The sequence below is a fragment of the Vanessa atalanta genome, chromosome 19, assembly GCF_905147765.1.
Source record: "Vanessa atalanta chromosome 19, ilVanAtal1.2, whole genome shotgun sequence".
Classification (NCBI taxonomy): domain Eukaryota; kingdom Metazoa; phylum Arthropoda; class Insecta; order Lepidoptera; family Nymphalidae; genus Vanessa; species Vanessa atalanta.
Genome location: NC_061889.1, coordinates 7,313,263 through 7,335,725, shown reverse-complemented (window position 1 = coordinate 7,335,725; position 22,463 = coordinate 7,313,263). Strand labels below are relative to the sequence as shown.

At 31.3% G+C, this 22,463-nt stretch overlaps 1 long non-coding RNA gene across 1 annotated transcript; it reads left to right on the top strand.

Moving 5' to 3' along the window:
* The first annotated feature begins 8,945 nt into the window (after window positions 1–8,945).
* On the top strand, window positions 8,946–9,909 carry LOC125071510. Its single transcript, XR_007119921.1, has 3 exons — window positions 8,946–9,134; window positions 9,209–9,265; window positions 9,856–9,909. It is a non-coding gene; the product is annotated as an uncharacterized LOC125071510 (long non-coding RNA).
* The last annotated feature ends 12,554 nt before the right edge of the window (window positions 9,910–22,463 follow it).

Below are 22,463 nucleotides of genomic sequence, written 5' to 3'. Positions count from 1 at the left end.
GGGGGTTCCGCTCTTCTCCAAACCACACTCTTTCATCCTGTCAAATATAGCCTAATCCAAACCGAGAAGAAGAAGATTTAAGCAAACCTTAGTTTACTTATTGGTATATTATATAGGTACTTCATATTGTTCTTTATTAATATATCTTTATTTTTAATAGAGTACTATTTATTTCCACTCTATTTTTTAACTTCAAACGTATGTTCTATTCCAACGATAAGAAGAGAAATGCCAAATAAACAACATTTGACAGCACATTAATACGATGTCATTGGTCGAGAGCATGATTAATTTATGATATTCACTATGGATTTACGAAAATGACGTTTTGATCGTCGACGAAATTGTTATCGGAAATTTGGAAGTAAAATTATTGTGGAAGTAAGTGTAATAGTGTTGTATTATAAATAAAGATATCTAATGATAAACTCATAGTAGTGCATAATATAGCCTATTTATTAGCAGATCGCATGAAATATGTCAATCTAAGGTTTGTTTAGTTCTACTTCCATTGGAATAGGCTATCCCGATAACAACATAGCCGACACCCAAGACACCACTTTTTGTGTTTCCCTAATTAGTATCATAGATTATTCAAAACGACCAATGAAATCGCGTCAATTAAATGTCATAGTTGTTTATTTGTCTTCAGTCCTTGGTGGAATAGTCTATAGGGTGGAAATGACTAACTATTAGTAATTTTAGTAGTGTTATGTTACGAGATTATCAGTTTGCAGTTATTTTATTTCATTTACAATTCACGCTAGAACCATTTGTTGTGTTTTGTAACTGTGTTAATACTAAGGATAACTTATCTTGTTATCAATAAAGGTCAATTTTGTAGTGTTGTGTTTATTTTACCTCTAATTTTAATGGCTTTCGTTAAATGTTTACTTGGTGGTAGTGCTTTGTGCAAAGCTTTCTGGGGAGGTACTGATCACTCATAATTATATTCTACTACCAAGTAGCAATATTGAGTGAGTTGGTGTCACTACAGACAAAAGGGAAATAATATCTTAGGTACCAAGGTCGGTGACGTAATGGGGATGTTATTTATATCGAAATATATTTACTAAATACTACTGATGATGATGTCTTCCTGAGAGATCACGGCCATGGCACTCATTCATAAACTATAATTCCAAAAGATTCGTTAAGATGTAAATTTAAAGAAATTAAAATAATGACTCGCTTCTCAATTTGTTTTTGATAATATGTAAAAATATAAATGAGTTTTCCTAAAATTTTGACATACATACTATTAATACTAGGAGTGAGTTATTCTTTTGTGGGTAATGTATACGTTTTTACAACAGGATTCCAGACAACGTACAAAAATATTCAATTCTAAAATTTAAAAGAATTGTTAAAGAGCGTTTGCCTGCTAAAGGTAATTACAACATTAATGACTTCTTCTTGGGAATGAGATGATCGCCTCCAGGATGTTTAAATAACGAAAATATGTTTATTGTTATTGTAGATGAAATCATTAGTTGTAAAAAAGGAATTAAAAAAAATCCTGATGATTTTCTTTTGCTGGTTCTTCTCAGGCTCGAGGTGTTAATATCCGAATCGGTGGTACATTTTTGACGATCAATAAGCAACTGTAAAACTTTCATATTGAATAAAGATCTTTGACTATACTAGCTAACTCTCACATATAAGACATAATTGTGTGCGAAAACAATTTGTGTACTCAATCCTCTTAAATCCAAACGAAAAGAATTCAGGCTCTGGACTTGCTGTATTTTCCTTGGCACGGGAAAATAGTGCCAATTTATGTGGGGAATTTTCGAAAAAAACCTAATATTTTTTAAATGTAATTAAAGGACATAACATTTTAGTTCCTTAGTTTTGTGACGTATTGGTGATATGAATATAAATATATATAGAACGGTTAATGTTTCTTACAGTGCTAACATCTATGAGCAGTGGCGATCAGGTAATAAAAAAAAATCATAATTCGAGAATAACAAAGAATCAGATATATCCCACAATAAAAAATCTTATATTTAAGTATTTTGTGCGATTTGCTTTTAGCTCTACTATATTATGCATTAAAGACAGTTATTAATTAATATATTTTAAATAAAACAAAACAGCATTCCGTTCATGTACACTTTACAATACTTCCAAAGTTTGTAACAACTTTGCCGATAAACTTTCAAAACGTCATTTTCGAAACATAGCCATAGATTATTATTGAAGATTTCGACCAATGATATTGAGGCAATTCAAAATCAAAGTTGTTTATTGTGCGTTACACCGTTTGAAATTGGAGTAGTTTACACATGTATTTTTCCTGTATTAAGAGTAGAATATTAAGTGACTTTTACCATAAATGGTCCATTAATGGTAAATGTTATGACCGTTAACATAGATGACTTCATATTCATCATGTACAAAAAATAAAGTTAAACAGTTAAAAAAGCACCTAAAAATCAATAAATGTTATACTATTAGTACTTTATTAAGTTATTATAAAAAGCAGTTTATAAGCGAACCTATAAATATATAAATATTGGACAACATCACATATATTCCTCTGATCCCAATGTAAGTAGCTAAAGCGCTTGTGTTATGGATAATCAGAAGCAACGACGGTACCACAAACACCCAGACCCGAGACAACATAGAAAACTAATGAACTTTTTCTACATCGACTCGGCTGGGAATCGAACCCGGGGCCTCGGAGTGGAGTACCCATGAAAACCGGTATACTCTACTTGACCACGGAGGTCGTCATACCTGAACTCTGAATTTATATTAATTAAAAAGAGCGGTGCGTATCAAAAAAGCTGACAGGCACATTTTTGCGAAGTTGCCTCGGTACATATTTTTTGTAAGGCCGCTGTCGGATACCGTTACCTTTTATATAAATGGGATCTTTTTGTGTTAGATATGTGTCAATGACCTCATGCAAAAGTACTTGACGACGTAATACAGATATTACGGTGTCCTTAACTGTTAATAATGATTAATCAATGCGGGTGAAAGGAACCTGTTTTAAAGATTCTATAAGTTAGGACGTTGCTGTTTTAGTCATAATAATAAACAAAAAAAAAGAAACACCTTACGTTCATTCCAAAAGTCAAATTCAAACACAAAAATTGGTTATTCAAGGAGACTTAAATTTAGTGAAATAAAAGAAATATTCTCTATTCAAATAGGCTTATAATAGCATTTTCGAATTATCATTTTACAGTGTTCAATTAATTATAAAGCTACTGCCTTTACGGAAAGTAGATTCCACTGGGAAAAACCGACAAGAAACTCAGTAGTTACTCTTTTCCACCATTTTAATTACAGAGTATGTCGAAAAATACATTTAAGTCTTATGCATACCGTCTAAAAATCAATAATTAATAGTACGTCCACGTTTTTTTATTTATAATATAATCTTGTATTGAATAATATGCTTTATTTATCGATGTTTATTTTTTGTCATGAGCCTTAAATTTTTTAATAAGCCCAGTTAAAAATAACAGTGCAAACTTATTATAGAAACGAATACCATTCAGAGGAGGAATGTATTAACTTTGCGAAGTCAGAAACTAGGTGTTAATAGTTTATATTTCCTCCTCGTCTCAATACAATAATTGATGATAAAATAGGTTTAAAATAGGTTTATGATAACAGGTTAGCCGTAAGACATAATACTATAAAAGTAACCAAAGTATTCTAATCGAGCAGTATCAACATCAGTTAGTTGTATAACTTTTCTAACCACGTATGGTACGAGGTTGAGTCTCTCTGTCAGGGACGATATATGAGGATTTCACTGAAGTTTTGGGTCTAAATTGATTCCTAGAAATACTGTGGTGTTGGTTATAGTCAGATCACTATTGTTTAAAGTTATCTTGAAATTTTGTTTTCTTACATTAAGTAAGGCAAAAAATACGCATCTGTCTTAACAGCATTTTGAACTAAATTATGCTTTGTAAGCCAATTTTGTATGACTGTTTACATAATCATCATTAGGTTGTTGCCTGTTAACAATACAATATCACAAATACCTTTAACATAAAAAGAACGATCATACAATTATATACAATAAAAATAGAAAGGGACCTAAAATCGTTCCTTGTGGAACGCCCATCTTAGTACAGATCCAAAAGACTTTTTCCATTAATAGACACCTGCTGAAATCTTTGATTCAAGTATGAATAATTTCGATCAAATGCTTTGAATATATCACATACATATGTTTAAGTAATGCTATTCTAGCATCAGTTTTTGAGTGACCCTTACTAAAGCCAAATTTTTCACTATGAAAAATAATATTTATACCAAAGTGGTCTAGAAGTTGATTTAACATAACTTTTTTCAAATATTTTGCTCAACGGCGGCAACATAGAAATAGGCCTATAAATACAGGAATCGCTTTTAAAAACTGGTAATATTTTACAACATTTTAATAAATAAAAAAAAAAAAAAACATTTCCAAACACTTGTTAAATATTAAGGTTATATACAGAACGATATCATAAATAATATTATTGAAGAGGTGCACGGAAAGACCCCTATTGACCTTCTAGTTCTTTTTATGCGACTTACTACCTTTATAATATCTAAAGCAGTAACTCGTTCAAGTGAAGTTCAGTTAGTCGTCTAACTTTAATAATTAGGCTGTATGCTGCTGAGGGATGGTAAATAATAATTCCAGTGTAACTTTGAATATAAAGTAATTCCTAAACATATCGTAGTATCATTTACCGCGAAATCTTTATTATCTAATATCAGCTGGACGACGTCAACATATTTCGTTTTTTTTTTTTACATACAAGACGTAATTATTATTTGCAAATCAATTCTGCAATCGTGATAATACATTGATTACATCGCCATTAATGGTTATTTACTGTCCACTTGAAAAAGTAATGTTGTATCATCAGCAAATAATACAATATCACAAGGACCCCTGTTATAATAGGGGATAATTTATGTATGCCAAAAATAGGAAAGGACCCAAATTAATCGCTGTGGAACGCCGAAAGGAATTTTTAATCCAGACCCAGCAGACTTTATCCCTTTTATAAAAACATCTTGGGTTCTCTGACATAGATATTATCAAGAGTTTTACTTTTAATACTATAGTGCTTCAGTTTATGCAAAAGGGTTTCGTTACACAATCGAATGCTTTAGAAAAATGACTACATGATTTTAACCACGCATCGTAATATTTGGCGGATCCACTTCTAGTAAAACCGAAAGGCAAATGCTATTAATACAAAAATGAATAAGATGATTTGACATATTTTTTTTAAATATGATAATTTTGTAGGATCAGCGTGAAGTTTTTGCTCATTGACCATTTTGGAACCATTGTCCACCACGTTACGAATAAAGCATTACCGTTTCAAATTGGTTTACTTTTCCAAACCCTGTTGCCCATAGCACAGATTACGCCATACACGCCCTATTTATCAAACACTCCCCATTGCTCAGATGTTTGTGGGTTATCTGTATAGATATGCGATTTTACATAAATTTCAGATAAAATAATCCAATGGTGCCAATAACATATGCCAATGGTGTAAATCGACCTTTGGCTGGACACCACATTCCTGTCACCTAAAAACACGTTGAGAACATTTTCCTTGTCCTCAATGTCGGTTCAGGTGTCAAGCAACCAGGTACTTGAGATGAGGATCTCTTCGACGGTAGGAGCGTTTGGGTTTGACCTTATACCAACCATTAATTTACAATACCTTTATTTTTTTGTATAAGCAAATTTATTTATTGTAAGGAACCATTATATACTATAAAAATACACACTGCTGTAGGCTGTTAGATTTGTGATTACTTTAAGATATTAATATATTATCATGACACAAAGACAAAATTTAAAATTACAAAGTTTAAAACTGTGGTGATTCCAAGTATCTTACTGTTTAAATTTTATTATTTATTATATCTAAATAAACATGTATTTGTCAATTTTTGTTAAATAGTCTCACTTTTTCTGTTATTTCTCAATATCCTGACAGTAAAAATAACTTTCAAATCTAAATATTTTCAAGCAATTTTCAGTCGATGCATAAAATGTATATTATCGTAATATATAATCGTAAGTTATCGTGTATGCAAAAGTTGCATGATTAAAGTTGACTTTCATTTTCCTACGCCATATATAACTTACATGTTTTTAAAAAATATAATTAAAAGGAGTATAATTTAAATATTTACCAATATGAGCTACAAAACAAGCTTGTATTTTATGGTTAAAACCAAACCTTGATCTCTGACCACTTTCTATACTAAATCTATTAGATTAATCTGTGGACAAAAACGTTCATTTTTATTCCTTTTAGAGTAAGAACTAGCCAAATGTTTATACATAGCTGATGATAATATATCTTTTATTGCTTTTCACAGGTGAAGCTTTTACTTGTATAACGATGAACGAAGAAACTTAAAACTGGATTGGTTGCGGGCAGTTAAAACTGGGTTTTCAAAAGTTCCCCGGGCGCTAATGTCGGTCAAAGAACAATGACCGTAATCATTAGGGTCTATAGATTCACTGTGTTCAGTGTAAACAAAAATATAACTGGTCATAAGAGCATGTTTCATATCTCAAAGAGAATTAAAAAAAAAACAGACACGAAACAAGAGTCATTTTCAAAACGATATCACTAGTTAAACAAAAATAAGGCGCAGGAAAATTGGTTCACTTGACTATACCGAAGAGGGGGACAAAAGTATATTAACCCTAGAATATATTATCATAATACTTAAAAATGAGTAGCGATAGTTTCTCTTTAAAATAAAATAGGCATTTCCATTCATCCATTTGCCATTTCTATCTTGTACCATAATCTTTGTTATTATCATCAACAAGTCATCAGGAGAATTTAGTTTCTCAGTTTCTTTACAGATCATTGTCCGGTCAGTCGTTGCTTCACCTCCTTAGCAGTCGATAGAGTTCGAGATAAAAGTGCCGTCACACAGACCAACATGAAAAATTTAGAAGGCATCGCTTTCTTGATCATCGTATTTGCCCATCACGGCACCGCGCAGGAATCGGTGCCTTTTTTTAATGTGATTCAAGCAATTGGAGTCGGTACGTAAAACGTTCGATTTTTTTTTTCATTTTTTATATTTATTATGTTATCAGTTAAATAAAATGGGATGTTACAGAATATGACCACAATATAAATATCTTAGAATATCTTATGTGCTTTTTTGTCGTACATCGGAATGTACAGACATACAATAATATTGTAATATGTTCTCAGATTATGTAAGCAGCTTTATACAAGATTTTTTTAATGACAATTGCCCTGGACTTTGTTTACCGCAACCTATATCGTACGTGTGCCAAATAATATATAGTAACGCAGGGTGCCCGTCGTCGAGGCGTTGCTGCGTGAATAATATGCGTATTCATATAAATAGTAAGTACATAAATGTTTTGAAGTCTCTAATAAGTTTGTAAGTCTTGCTTGACTGTTATTACCTATATTCGCCATAAAACCTACTACATATAGGATTCTGGCGTACTGTCAAATATAATAGATACTATTCAAAGACAATGAGATTAGACATAGACGATTTTACTACTTGTAACTAATTTGATACATTCCTTATATTTAAAGTTGGACTTGTTATTTGGACAAAATGAAATGCATATAAATAGGTCCCTATATCTAAACGACTCTCCATGACTTTGCATGGTCGATCATATAACGCATTCTACAATCTGTATAACTATAAATTATTAGTAAATGTTCTAAAGATTGTCATAGAAGTGTTAAATTGATTTTAATTTTTTAATAATTTTTAGAATTTGTTATAGCATTTAAAATTATAATTTAATAAAAGTATTGTTTTTAGCACCAAACAGAACTGTGACCTATCCTCTAACTGATTCCGAGTTGACCTTTAACGTTCCAGAAGAAACTACCATAACAGTAAAAGATAAAGAGACATCTCTTGGTGAGTATTGAGTTTTTATATTTGTAACAGCAACATGTTCTACGAAATTCTATCTAAATTACACGTGTAACTTAATATTTTGTAATTTCTTCTTTTTAAATTCTCTGCCTGTAAGAAATGTTCATTATTGGTCACTTGAAGAAGTACCTTTCAAAAGGAAAATGTCAGTGTTCGTGTGTAAATTCATTAGGTGGAGAAGCCTTCGGTACGCTATGGAGTCTTATACTTTTCCTCGTTATTATTACCCTTTCAGATTATGATATAATCTCAAAGGTTTTATTATTACTACTCTATAATTTAAATATAAATTTACTTAACATGCATAAGTATATGTAAATTTATATAAAATGTAATAGCAAAATATGCTTAACGTTAACAACACTCGTAGAGGTGTATTTTTATATAAATGTTTGTTTGAATATTTACGTTGTTCTACTAATGTCAAACTTCGTTATATAATAATAATTTTCAGTTTATATAACAATCTTATACCATTTATCAAACTTTCAGATGATAGTATAACAATAACTACAAATTTACCTTCGGTGACTCATAAAACGACTGACGTGTTGGAATTAGAAGGAGAAAATAATAAAATCGAGAAGAAAAACGACGTAAAAGATAAAGGTAGCTAAAATGCACGCTATAAAGTTTAAAAATGATTGTTCATTATAAAAAGTCTGGTTTAACAAAAATACTAGCCTACTACTAGATCATCAAACGTCCCAGGCAATTTTATGTTTTAATATGATAGTTTTGTTCTAGCTTCTAATCAATACTAATTACCAAACATTAATAGGATACGATCATTTGAACCTTAGTAAATCTCGTTTTTTTAAATTAAAGCACTCCTTTTTGTCAAAATATTAAAAGATTTCCACGCAAAAATAATATGCCTGAATTGTTGAATTGTAAGTTGATTTTGGAACTCCGTTTTAAAAAGTCTTATCCTAATAGCCTTTCCAGAAGATATTACATAAAATTGGTTTTTTCAGATAATATATCTTGTTCCGGTGTATGCGTAGAGAATCATCTTACCAATAATTGTGAGGCGTACTTCAACCTCTCCACCGACCTTTGTAGGTCTGGCAAACGATGTTGCGTCAATATAACCTCATATGTAGGCATGTACCCTACCATCGGACCTCGTCGTGCCCTCTGAAACTGTACGTCCCACAGAACAGTCTCTAACGACGGTAATTTTTTGAAATGGATAATTAAATGTAATTTTTATTCACCCTGGATTTCCGCATTCTTAACATATTTTCAGACCACGGCCACGAATGTGACCACGAGTTGACCAACAACGAGAATGAAAACCTCATCAGTAAGTATTACGTTTGTTGTCATCAAGAAAGAGTACCCCTAAAATTAATTGTTATATTTTTCACTTGCTATGTATTTGTTTATTTTAGCAAACAAGTCTAGTTAATATCAATTGTAAGCACAAGCTTGTTACCCTATTTGAACGCAATAAATGTTTGACAACTGCTGCTGAGATAATAAACAGAGAGAGATAGAGAGAGAATAAGAGGCGAAATAGCCTGATGGCTAGAAAATGTGTATATTGGAAAAGTGTGGCTAAAAATCTGGTTAAGCACACATAATAAATAATCTTGTCCTTGACTGAAATACGCCGTGAAGAACTAAAAGCGGTAAAGGAAGACATCGTGAGTAAATCTATATGTGTAGGATGAAATTCTGTCTTATGGGCACCCGTGTACGGTTGTGTGAAGCAGCGTGTTGTATTTGTTCCAAATTATCTCATAAAAAGTAGTATGTTCTTTTTGTTACTTAAAAAGATCGTATCGATCAAGGGTAAATGTTAACGGCTATGAAGACAAACAAGTTATAGGAATTATGTATCCAAGTGTAAAATGATTAATTTTAATGTAGTTTATTATTTACTTTTTACAGAGTGCCTTCAAACAAATCTACTGAACTGACGAAAGTACCGCAACCGATGAAGTCTTCGGAATTTAAATTCGAATATGCTTCAATTGAAATGAAAACTACACAAAGGTTTTTTGACTGAAAAATGGAAAACAAGAAAATACTTTTCCGTTTTGCGGTCAGTGTGTGTATAAGATTCTTTCCGTTTTGCTGATAGTTGCGTGAATATATTATCAGCGAATTGCGTAAAGTACTAAGTAATATTGTAAGATATTTTTTGCATTAATAGATAAACATATGAATCAAATTCAAATATATGTTTGTAATATGAAATAAATGTTTTTTTTTATTGAACTCAGATTTTTTGTTTAATATCTAACCCATCCGCGATTCACAAATGAAATAACCGTTTTTATCTTTCCTTAAGACTGCTCTGCCCCATGGCAGACAGATTCTAATTCATGTGATTTCACCATATATAAAATTATATGACCTTATAATAGGTATAGTACGTAATATAGAAGCACCCAGAAATAATATAATAAAATGACACTGTTATTTTCATCTTGGCCGATTAAAAAATTAAAAGCTCATGTCAAATGAATACGTTGATAAACTAAGTATAAGGCTCAATACTCGATACAAGAATACCAATATTAAATATAAAAATGGCGTCAATTAAAATGGTGGAAAAGAATAACTACTGAGTTTCTTGTCGGTTCTTCTCGGTATCTACTTTCCGATTCGTTTAACATAGCAACATGTCGACTCTAAAGTGCTTTTATGATAAACTGAATATAGAATATTTTGATTTGATTTGACTTAATTTCCGTTTTAGAATCTCTCTCCGAAATTGAGCCCTTATTTTGGGAGCGTTTTTAATGTTGAACCGTTTATCTAAACACTAGCTGAGCCCGGCGGCTTCACAGCATATAGCTTGTGAAGAAATGTCGTTATTTTGTTTATATATATAGATATTTAAATCGTCTAAAGCGTTTGATAAATCACTCATACTTCATAAGTAAAAAAACTTAAAAATTTAAGTATACACGGTGATTTGCTTCAGTGGATTGAATCTTACCTAAGAGATCGTCACCAAGCGGTAACTGTCAAAGGTTACTGCTCATTTTTCGTACCAATTACATCCGGGGTACCACAAGGATCCTTGGTCCTTTATTTTTCAATATTTTTATAAACGATGTTAGTTTAATATTTCAACATAGTAATATCCTTTATTCTGATGATTTAAATTTTGTTAAAGAAATCAATTCCATCAACGACTGTATTTTCTTACAGAATGACTGAAATAATTTTTGGAACTATTGTAATAAGAATTTTTTCACTCTAAATGTTATAAAATGCAACACTATATCATTCAACCGGAAAATAATTCCACAAATCTATGTGTACAATTTAAATAAACTTTCTTTAAAAAGGGTGTATGAAGTTAAAGACCTTGACGTAGTTTTAGACTCCAAGGTTACTTATGCTTCTCACATTTGCTACATAACATCCAAAGCTTATCGTATGCTTGGATTTATTTTAAGAGTTGGTAGGGATTTCAGACAGTGCTCAACTTTGGTTCTGCTCTTAACTCAAATGTTCGGTCTACTCTTGAATACGCCTTTATTGTATGGAACCCTCAGTATATAACTTATATAAACGATTTAGACTCCATACAAAGAAAATTCTAAAAACATATGTATTATAGAGCTGGATTTTCTGCTAACATACATCTTTTGTCTCCTCCTATTTTAGGTAGACAAGCTAGAGACCAACTTTTCTTATATAAAGTAATTAACGTTTAAAAACGTAAAAGTTTTATAGAATCACCTTTCCTATTGTCTAATATAGAATTTAACTGTCCACGAATGAATTCTAGATATATGGCATTATTTAATGTGCCGATTTGTAAAACAAAAAGTACGAATAATATCTTCTTATAACGTAGCTGCCAAAATTATAATATATGCTCCAAACCATTTCCTCAAAGGGAGAGGAGGCCTTTAGCTCAGCAGTGGGAAAATTTACAGGCTGCTAATGCTAATACAGATATTGATATTTTATTTGATAAAATGTATTCTTTTAAAAATAAAGTAAATAAGATAAATTTATGTATTAATTTATAAAATATGCTCTGACATGTATAAATATTTAGCCTGTTGTTAATTAATTAACCAATGTAGCCATTAATGCCTTAGATTTTGTTTAATTTTTTAATTTTGTTTCGTTTAATTATATTTAACTTTGTTCATAATTGTTTAAGATTTCCCTTAGTATGCGTTTATTGATCTTATTAATTGTATAATGTTACCTATTTGATTTTATCTATGTTAGTCTTTTTTTTTATTTTAATAAGTAATTGTGTAATTTGTGTCAGTGCAAACTTAGGTGATGTATGTAAAATTGTATATTTTTATGTCATAAGTGTCATCTCATTGTTTTGATCCCTAAAATAAAATAAAATAAATATAAATATATATATATAGATTAATTGGTCAATTTATTTCAAATGTTCAAGCAACAATATAAATTTATTAGTGACACAAATAATCAATTAAGGAGTACTTGTTTCTCTCTATCTTCATACTACTACCGTGCTTGCAAAGTTTCAAAGTTCGAAAGAGCTAAGCAAGTTATAATTTGTTTAAAATATTAATAAAGGCGAAAATAAAAATACTGGTTTTCAAACGGGTAAAAATGAAAAATAAACAATCAAAGTTTTGGATATTTATAAAAAATAACAGAGGCCAAAGAACAGTAACTGCGGCCAAGTGCCGTTGGAAGCTTCACTTCTATTTGTCAAAGACTATTTAAAATAACAGAAACGAAGCACTAGAGCTATAAAGGCGTTTCATAAGGCTCAGTCCTAATTTTTTTCTATTTGATTTAAAGAGGCACTAACGTACCCGATGGAAGTGTTTAAATAAATAAATATTATTGTCAACGTTTTTTGTATTTGACAAAGGCCGACGCCGAAACACATTGGTATGACTATATTTCTCTTGTGTGCACAAATACGGTGCGCTCATAATTCCCTTGCTCTCGTAATACGATAGGTAATCTGTCTTGACCGGAAAAAGAAGGGGTGCGAGCAATTAGTTTATTCTATTTATTCTCTTTACATTTTTTCTAGAAAAGTTCCGAAAGTACGATATTTCTAACCTAGGAATTATTTATTCTGAAGGAAATATTTATTTATTCTGCAGAGTTGCGATCAAAAATAATCCATACTATACTAATATTATAAATGCGAAAGTAACTCTGTCTGTCTGTCTCGCTTTCACGCCAAAACTACTGGACCGATTTAAATGAAATTTCGTACACAAATAGTCTAGAGCCTGAGAAAGGTCATAGGCTACTTTTTATTTGGAAAAAGTGCTGTAAAGGTTTGAAAAGGGGGATGAAATTTTGTAAATTGTTCAAAGTATGGTCATTTTTAGAACTAGAAGCATAAAACCTATATTTTTAGGCTGTACACTTATAAACTAACATATCATGACACCCACCATAGAGCAAATTTTGGAAATTCTACCCCTACGGTGGTGAAATAAGGGTTGAAAGTTTGTATAGAAGTCCGTCATTTTTTAAGATAGAAACATGAAACTTTATTTTTGCGATACTGATCAAAACTAAGTAGAAACGTAATAGAGCGTTTCTAGATAATCTACCACTAAGGGGGTGAAATAAGGGTTGAAAGTTTTTATGGGATTCAGTCATTTTATAAGTTAAAAACATGAAACTTTACTTTGGGGTACTGATAAAAAATGAGTAGATACGTATTTAAGTGTTTTTTGATATTCTACTACTAAGGGGGTGATATAAGGGTTGAAAGTTTTTATGGAAGTCGTCATTTTTTAAGCTAAAAATATGAAATTTTATTTTTGTGCCACTGATTAAAAATGAGTTGATACGTATTTAAGCGTTTTTGAATATTCTACCCTGAGGGCTGAAATACACACCAATGTATACAAAGAGGTCTTACATTAAAGTAAAATTTTAAGTTAATTTGTAAATATATTCATTTTCTACGCGAGCAAAGCCGCGGGTAACAGCTAGTTTAAAAATAAAACAACGTTTAAGTTTTTATAATATATTTGAAATTAAAATGGCAATAAGATACCTATATTTTTAAATTTACAAGTAAAATAATTTACTATTTTGGATTATTGAAAATATATTTGTCACATCTACTTTTTATCATAATCTTTGTTACTATCATCATCAAGCAATCATGAGACTTTTATTTTCTCAGTTCCTTTACAGATCATTCTCCGATCGGTCGTTGCTTCACCTCCTTAACAGCTTACAGAGTTTCAAGTAAAAGTGCAATCACACAGATCAACATGAAAAATATAGTAGGCGTCGCTTTCTTGATCCTCGTAACCGCCCATCTCGGAAATTCACAGGCATATGACTTATATAGTATTATTACATCAGTTGGGTTTGGTACGTAAAACATTCGTGTTATTTTAAATTGCATGAATTATTAACATGATCACAATACAAACATCTTTAACTTTCTTATCGTTTCTTTTACATAGAACGGAATTTGCAGACATACAATAATATTGTAATATGTTTTTAGCTTATGCAAGCAGCTGGGCACAAGATTATTTTCATATAGGATGTCCTGGAGTTTGTTTATCACACACCGTATCGAATTTGTGCCAAATAGTATATACCAACTCAGGGTGCCCAGCAATGAGGCACTGCTGCGTGTTTTTTATGTACATTGAACTAAATTGTAAGTACTTACTTTATATAATATACTGTTTTTCGACAATTTTGTGCATAACGTTTCTATATTATGCGTTCCACTATGTATTGGATATAGGTGTATAATAATGAGTTCATTGTGGGTCCTCTCGGGTACACATTAAATACGCTCAATAGATTTAATATTAATTATGATTCTTGTGATGGAGATTATGCGCGATCATTAATTTGACAGTTTTTTTGAGAATTAAATTAAGCTATTCATTTAAATAAAATATATTTTGGCATGAGGCTAACAAACGGTTATACGATGTGATAAAAAGCATAAAAGCGTGTACGGGCTAGTAGCTAGTATCCAAATTGAATAAAACTGTGTACAGTTCAGTATACAACCAAAGTAAAAAGATCCGTAGTATTGCAATAAATCCTCATCATTATATCGCGTACAAATCACTACAAGACATATATATTTATCTATGACAAGCATTCATATAGCCTTTTTAATAAGCATTTAAATGTTTTATTTAATAAAAGTATTATTTTCAGTACCTAATGCAACTGAGCCCGTTCCTCTGAAGGTTACCCACTTAACCTTGAATATCCCAGAAGACATCTCGTTAAAACATATAGAAACATTTGTTGGTAAATATTAAGTTTATATTTAAATTTTAACAACCTATCCATATCTAATAGCTAATCTAAAGCGTAATTTTCAAGATAGTATGATCTCTCGTTTCATAGCTTCCATAGCGCTTAACCGCTTACGAAAAGCGCTTATTCAATTTTATTGCAACCGCTTGGACTATTGACATTAATCGCGTTTGACTTAGACGAAAGCAAGTTTGTCCTATTTATTTTTATATTTAGCTAATGTGACGAAGATCTGGTAACTCTGGTATTAAATCAACACGTTCTGAAAAAAGTTAATACATAAATTTTATCATCGCCTAAAGATGCCAAATTATAGCGTTTTTGATGTGTGTGATGTAACACACTTCTCAACGTATCTAGTAAAAATAGTACTATGTAATTCTGAGTTCCTCATAAAATTAATATAAGTAGTTCAAAATGAAATGTCTATTTAACACAATCATATTATATACGGTATTATTTATGGGTAAATTACCAAGTAAGAATGGCTTAGAGATGATTTCGATTTTGAAATTTGGATCTGTTTCTCGAAACCTTTGATCTCTGTAATTGATATCCTATTTTTCTCTTCATACATGCTCTCTGCATACGTGAAACTTTTTTTTCACTTGTAGAACGTTTAAAACGAAAAGGTCAATGCTAAATGAAAAGTTATTGGATGGAGAAACTTATCGTACTTAACGGAATGTGTTGAATTTTCCTCGTCACTTTATCTTTCCTTTTTAAATTCTTATCTCATTTGTTTTCCTCTCTTCCTTATGTATTTCCGAACGAATACTTAGTGTTTCAAATGTTATACTAAAAATGCTTAAATACATAACTAACGATCCACCTCGACTTTACACGGGTGCAATTTATTAATAGAGAAAATTGTATAATATAAATAAAATTCATAATAATAATCAAGGAAGATTCCACCACTAAAAAAAAAGTTTTGGCTAAGTATGTACGGTGATGAATAGTGAGTAAATTTTGTTAGTTTTTACGTAGGAACAAAAAATATACCTATTTAGAAGATAAATGGATATTTTGATTTGATTTAATTTAATAAGTTGTGCTATTCATAATTAATCTTCATAATATACTAGTATTAATATTATTAGTGAATTATAATTACATATATTTTATCCATGATTCAGGTGATAAACTAACAATAACAGCAAATATACATCCTACGACTAATAAAACGACTGATGTGATGGAATTCGAAGAAGAAAATGGCAAAATCAAAGACAAAAACGACGAACACGACAAAGGTATTTAAAATCCACGTGTCGATAATGTAGTCTAATGTAAAATAAGAATTCTTGTACATTATGTTCCAGGCTATTTTATGTTTTAATATCATAGTTTTGTTCAAACTTCTAATCAAAACTGATTGCCAAAATGTATTAGGATATGATCTTTTGAAACTTAGCACATCTCATTTTTTAAATAAAAGCATTTATTTTTGCCAAAATATTAAAAGTTTTCAACGCAAAAATATTATGCTTGAATTTTGATTTTTTTCAAATGTAAGTTGAATTCGGAACTCCTTTTTTAAAAGGCCTTATCCTAACAGCCTTTCCAAAAGATAATACTTAAAAATTAGTTTTTCAGATAATATATACTGTCCCGGTGTATGCGTTGAGTATCATCTTATCCATGATTGTGAGGCATACTACAATTCCATCGACCTTTGTCACTCAACCAAACGATGTTGCGTCAATATAACCTCGATTGTAGATCCATTACCATCGAACCTCATCGTTATCCCTGAAACCACTACCACTGTACGCCCCACAGGAGAGTCTCCAACGACGGTAATTTTTTAGAAGGAATAATCAAATGTAAATTTTATTTCACCCTGGATTTCAACTTTCTTAACGTATTTTCAGACATCAGTAAGATCTAATCCTGAACAAAGTTCCAGTCCGGAATGTAAAGGAAAATGTCTCTTCGGTCTTTTCTCAATGTTCTGTCAAAATATTGATACAAATGGTAATTGTCCCTCACAGGAGAAATGTTGTCTTGACTAAAAGACCACAAATGTGACCACGAGATGACCAATAACGAGATAGAAAGCCTAATTAGTAAGTATTACGTTTATTGTCATCAAGAATTAGTAGAAGGGACATTTGATCTGAACCGACTTAAGGAGGAGGTTACCACTTTGGCTGTTTATTCATTTAAAAACAGAATTTGTAAAATTATTTTTTTTTGGGAGGATACACTTCCCGCTGGCCCCATAAAAGATTTCATTCTGATAAAAGTTTTTACCGGAAGAGACCGTCAAGAACATGATAGTTACTATGTTTGTTTTGACCTGTTACTATTTACAATAAAACAACAACAAGATGTATCCAAAAATATTTTTATCTAATTGAATATATTTTTTTTTACAGAGTACATTCACCTAAATCTGAATTGGCTATCTGAACAGCCGATTATATAACACGTTTTCTGACTGAAGATAAGAAAATTACCTTTCAGTTTCGCGTTCAAGGTGTGCATATAAGTGATCACGCCATTTTACTAATAGTTCTGTGAAAATATTAGTGGAATGCGTCTAGTATATTAAAATTGTAAGATATTTTAAGTAATAGATAGTGTTATTTTAAAAATAAATAATTTTATATTGGCTCGGATTTTTTTTTTGCCTACTACTACAATATCGGCGATGCCGGAGCACATATGAAATCTAATTTTGTGCCTATATGACAAACAGCTAATCTTTGTAATTTCCTTTAAATTTAATCTCGTTCTGTAAATAATAATAATCATATATTAAAATTATTACCTTCTAGCAAATACTATACAGCCTATTCCAATCACAGAAGAAATATAAAAAGATAATCAAACCTTAGATTAAGGTAATTCAAGTGTTTTGTTAATAGCTCAGATGTAATGCTCACTTTAACCTTAGTTACATATATTTTTTTACTATACAACAGCAATTTAACTACTCGTACTGATCCACTTTAATTTATCGAGCTGTTATCGAAACTTGGAAAGTTTCGTTGATATTCATAACGCCATTTTTTAATATCATGTTTTATTTGAGCTCTAGATTACAGTGATATTATGTTATTTCGATGTCAATGTTTTTTATTTTTTTGTCCTCTTGTGGTTGGAATAAACTATTGATATATTAGAAGCTTTCGGAAATCAGTTTAAAATTTAGAGATATTTCGAATATTTTGCTGAAAAAAAAGGACGTGATTTTAGCAGTTCGACTCTTATGGTAGGAAATAATTCGTAAAACTAATTTAATCTAAAACTTTTTGGATGTGGACTCCATTAATAATTATTTAAAAACAGGCAAAAGATAAATAATGTATTATTAATCAAATCAAATCCAAATATACGTCATTTAACAAACTATATTAAGTGAAGCTACCACCGGTTCGGAATGTAGATTCTACCGAGAAGAACCGGCAAGAAACTCATTAGTAACTCTTTTTCAATATCTAAAAATACAGTCGTATTAGTTAAATATAATTATATATGTATGTAATATATCCTGCCTGGAAGTTAACACGCTATATATTCTTGTATCGAATAATATGCCTTCTTTACCAATGTATTTTTTGCAAATGATTTTAAATTATGAAACGGCAATGTTAAAACTAGCTCACAATACTGTTAGTGTAATACGGGGTTTCCGATTATTATTCTCTACTTTTATTATCTCTCTTACTATTTTGTGTTTTTGGAAAAACCTTATTAGCACTTAATTAACAATTATATCCGGAAAATTCAATTTCTGCATTTGCATTGCTTTGAACAACGACTTCATTTTTACAAGGGCTACCTTGTGCCTTTGATATCTATACCTGTTGCACTTTATTAGGACTTCAGTCCTTTCTAATAATATTTGATGTAGATATATTGAACTATACTATACTATTGCTAACCATACGCTAGCGTATTGATAGCAATTCTGTGACCATAAGAAAAATTAACATTACCTACGCAGTGTTAAGGTTTTAGAGGCCCAAATTTTTATACTTAGCAACTAGCTAGCACCTAAAAGCTCCTCATTCTGGCTTTTTGGAAATGGAAGGTCCTGATTTTGAATTGCATTTGCAATGGACATCGATAATTTTCCATGTTTATATTTAGTTCAACTTTTAAGTAGTTTTTATTTTTTAACTGAAGTAATCCATTGAAAGGTCCTTGTTACTATCTTCCACCTTACCAGACACCTCGTGTATTACCAACTTAATTGGACTATATTAAAATAAGAAAACTACCGAATACCTTGAAAACCGATTCAGATCAGACTTAAGCTATTCGAAAATCTTTAATTAAAAAAAAGTATATGCGAATATACCAAATTTTAAAATTAATGCTTAAAACTATCATTAATATATATAAAAAAAATGTGAATACTGTCGTCTGTGGGAATATACACTTAATATAAATGATAAGAAAAAATATGTCAATATTGTCAATGATTAAGCAACGAAGAAAGCTTAAAATGAAATGAAGTGTATGATTAATGACTTTACGCTGAAGCTGTTTAATTTAAATATTCTGCTATCATAGAAATGTTTCAAGTCTAAGATGTTAATCTGCCTTGCTCGCTTAATAAGATCCCGCTCTGTAATTTCAATAGTTGATTGTGAATGATTATGAAGACCCCGCATATATTATGCTAGTTGATCCATTGTAAGTTGCCGGAGTATGTAGTAGAGTAACTTACTACAATTTTTCTTGTATGATAGATATTTCTGGAATGTCTGTAAACAAATTAATTTAATGTATGTAATGTATGTAGTGTATGTAATGCATAATAATTGCGCTTCAATATCTTTGTATGCAGTATGTTTATTATAATTAAATTTTAAATAAAATTACCTCCTGTTAAACATGTACATTTTTTACAATATGTAGACAAATAGAAATTATACGATTGTTCATAATATTTTACAATTATTATTGTAAACGGTGTTTAAAGGAATATACTTGAAAAATAAATAAACATAAACTATATTATCACCAGATTTGCAAAGCTCCCAAAGTTTCAATCTGTCATTTTTAACAAAAGTAAGTATGTAGTATTTTTTTTTACAATATTACAGGCGAAACTAATTAAACTGGTTTTCAAACGGGAAAACCCGATAAATAAACAAATGTAGTTTTGGATATTTGTAAAAAAACAGAGGCCGAAGAACATTGTGTGGTAATGTGCCGTTATTGTAGCGTCACTACCAAAGAGTATTTATAATAACAGAAATGAAAAATAAGCCATTCTAGAGATGTTTCATATATTCTTAATCCTAATGCGTAAAGCATTTTGTAAAATTGGTCTGAACGGTCTGAAAATTTTGTTTTCAGGTCTTGGGTTAACTCAAACGATGAAAACGTTATTAATTTTTTTGAAATTTAAACATTTTTTTTGTTAAATTTGTATCTCTGTAGACATCCCGTACATTACATTACATACATTACATTAGCAGCCTGTAAATTTCCCACTGCTGGGCTAAGGCCTCCCCTTCCTTTGAAGAGAAAGTTTGGAGCATATTCCACCACGCTGCTCCAATACGGGTTGGTTGAATACACGTGTGGCAGAATTTCGTTGAAATTAGACACATGCAGGTTTCCTCACGATGTTTTCCTTCACCGACGACAGCGAAATGCATTGGAAACACTGGTAAAGAGGGCACAAATACGAATGTTTTCCTGTGACGTGATATTGCAATCCCCGCAATTGTCGCTTTTTAGTCGTATATTTAAGGATGTCCGTCTCGTTATCCAGTCCCTGCACCTTATGTTTTATGAGAGTGTTTGATTCTTCTCCATCGCTGTCTCTACTTGTTTGTATATGCTTAGACGTAGAAACTTTATTACTTTACTGAATGAATATACGCCTCCGCAGACTTCACTAAAGTTACGCCACATTTATTGGGCATATGTCTGTCCACAACAGTTCTTCTGATATAGTCGATACGAAATTTGGACGAATATGTGTTTCCTTAAAGAGATTCTATCTTTCAATGTATTGAATTGACGTCTCCGATGAGTAAGAGCTTTGATTATATCATTTATCATCAGGATGGCTCCAAACTGGTTCAAGAGCTTGAAAAGGAAGTTCTTCGCTACGAATGCTCCTACCCAGTTGGTTATCGTATCTCTTAAGTCTTCCTTCGCCACTGTTGTGGTTATAGCTACATTGTCTTCTTTAATATTAAAGTTGCGTATGATCCAAGTTGTTTTTACGCTCCCTGGTACTAATTTTATCCATCGATTGGCTCTAGCCTTGCTAGATGGAGGGTTACAGCCAAATTTCTGTGACTTCGATTGTGACTATGATAAAATTGTTTTCTGGGGTGTGGAATTTGATTTTTCCGAGTGGCTTGATTCATCTTCGTCCAGGGTTATGATGTCTCCGGTGGCACTAAAGGCTAGCATACGATAAATCATCTGTTCTGTTACCCTTTTAAGACTTCTGAGGTGTCACCCGTGTAAATGGTGGCTTCCGCTTCTTCGCTAAGTTGACTCTGTGATCATTTGGACGCACTGGACATGACCTGTAAGAGTTTGCACTTGGATGAGTGGCGACTTGGTTGCTCGCACTGTGCGGTTTGCTGTACATATACTTTCTTTGATTAATTTTGTTAATGCAGTGATATCCTTAGGGTAATCCTAATTTATACGCTTTATGTGCTTGGATATTGCTTTATGGTTTAGAACCATGTAAAAGTTATATACTTCCCACATAGAGTCCCTACGCAACCTACTACAAGGCTATCTCGATTCCTCGTTATTTGGCCGCTTGAAGTAATTCCGCAATTGCTCGATTTGATTTTTGCTTGGACTATCTTGACCTTGCTGGCAGATTGGGGCGATGATGATCTAGGTAAGTATGAAATCTTGGAGCGTGCTATAATGTTTTTTTTTCTCTCCACGGTCATTGGTAAAGGCATTGAGGTCGAGGGGGTAATGCCTTGAAGGTTTTTTGAAGAAGTCCGAGAAACGTGTCATGCAAAAATTAATATTATTAAATTCATTATTTCTGCGGGCGGAGCTGATACGTTAATTTAAGTAACTTTCGATAACATTCTTATTTATGTGCGACTAAAGAAATAAATACAATCGTAAGATTTGTATGTATTGATTTTTACATTATGCGTTTGAAATTCGGAGATAAAGTTGTAATTGAATTTTGTTGGCAACACCTTAAAACTTCTTTGAAGTACCAAATCACATATACACATTTCATTTCAAGAGAATGTACGTTTCCAATTTTAAAAAAAAAACCAATGGTACGAAACTGG